The following is a 1,674-nucleotide window of genomic DNA, read 5'->3' as shown; positions in this document are numbered from 1 at the left end:
TTTTATAAGTTGTTAATAACAGATTTAGTTGTAGTTTAGTTTTACATTTGTAAATAAAAATTTACAAATGTAAAACTAAACTAATACTAAAACAAAACCAAAGTGTAAAGGTTTTTAATTTGTAATACATAAGATTGCTATTGTTTACATTATAATAAACTTTTTTGTTGTTAACATAATTAGTTATACAGTACAATCTCTCTAAATCTAATCTCCTTAATTCGAAAACCTCCATAATTCGAATAAATGCAAAGTCACCGTGAAATGCCCTTATGTGAAAAAAACTTTATAGTTCGAAAATCTCTCTAATTTGAACATTAATTTTTGCCCATAAGATTCAAATTAGAGAGATTGTACTGTAATAATTGACATCATACAACCAGTTATGCATATAAGCTAATATAAACATGCGCAAGGCTTTTTAAATCTTATTTAACCACCTATTTTTCAAGTTAAGCGTTTTTCTCAATGGTTAACATGCACTTGGAATTGAAAACAGAATTTGATGTTAACCTTTCATCATAAAATATACATTAGTGACTACAATGTATACTTTCTCCTTTAGAATTTTATATTCAATCAGAATGCACAAGCATTTCCAATAAAGTCTTCACATACAATGAACCCTTCGCTCTCTTGCACTTTTTTGCAACCAGTACTATATTATAAACTGACCATCCAATAGCTAAATTAATTACACTCTTGTTGGTTCATCCTATCTCAACTACACAAGCTATATTGCTCAAATACAAAAATACAATGGGTAATAATACCTGTATTTTTTCAGGCATTGATTATTGGCTAAAATAAAAATGATATCTAAACAAACAAAAAACCTCACCTATACTATACTTTCAAACATTTTTTCTCTATCTACAAATAGATTTACATCTAATACGGTTTAATAATTCAATAACATAACGATAAAAAAAGAATATAAGTAAATATAATTTGTTTATATATACAATGTATACATGTATATACATATAAACACATATAAACATGCACACACACACACACACACACACACACACACACACACACACACACACACATATATATATATATATATATATATATATATATATATATATATATATATATATATATATTATATATATATATATATATATATAATTGAATAAGTTACAATTAAAAAGATACACTTTGGTAAACTATTACTGGAAATAATAAAAACTAAAGATATTGAAATAAACTAAACTAATAAAACATGCGTAAAAAAACAATACTAATAAAGCAAGCATAAAACTTTTAGTCAGTCCTTCCTTCCTACTCCTGGAAATTAATGATACATAGACAAACTTCTTAATAATATAATATTATCAACAATATCAATTATTAATAACTAATATATCTCTTTTAAATATACAAAATTAAAGTTTTTGAAAAATTACTTTTTTTTGAATTTTTACTTTTTGATTTAGAAGATCTGCTTCCTTCTACTAAAAAAAATAGCATAATAATATAATTAAATAATATGGTATGTATTGTAATTAAATTTTTTTTTCTCTCTCTCTATATATATATTTATAAAATATATTAAAAGATATACTTGATCTCCTGGATGATCTTCCAGATCTTGATCTAGAAGATCAAGGTTGGAAAATCATCTTCTAAAAATGAATCAAAATTTGTATATACATGTATATATTG

Source organism: Hydra vulgaris, chromosome 01 (assembly GCF_038396675.1).
Source record: "Hydra vulgaris chromosome 01, alternate assembly HydraT2T_AEP".
NCBI lineage: Eukaryota > Metazoa > Cnidaria > Hydrozoa > Anthoathecata > Hydridae > Hydra > Hydra vulgaris.
Note: the sequence above shows the minus strand (reverse complement) of the source record.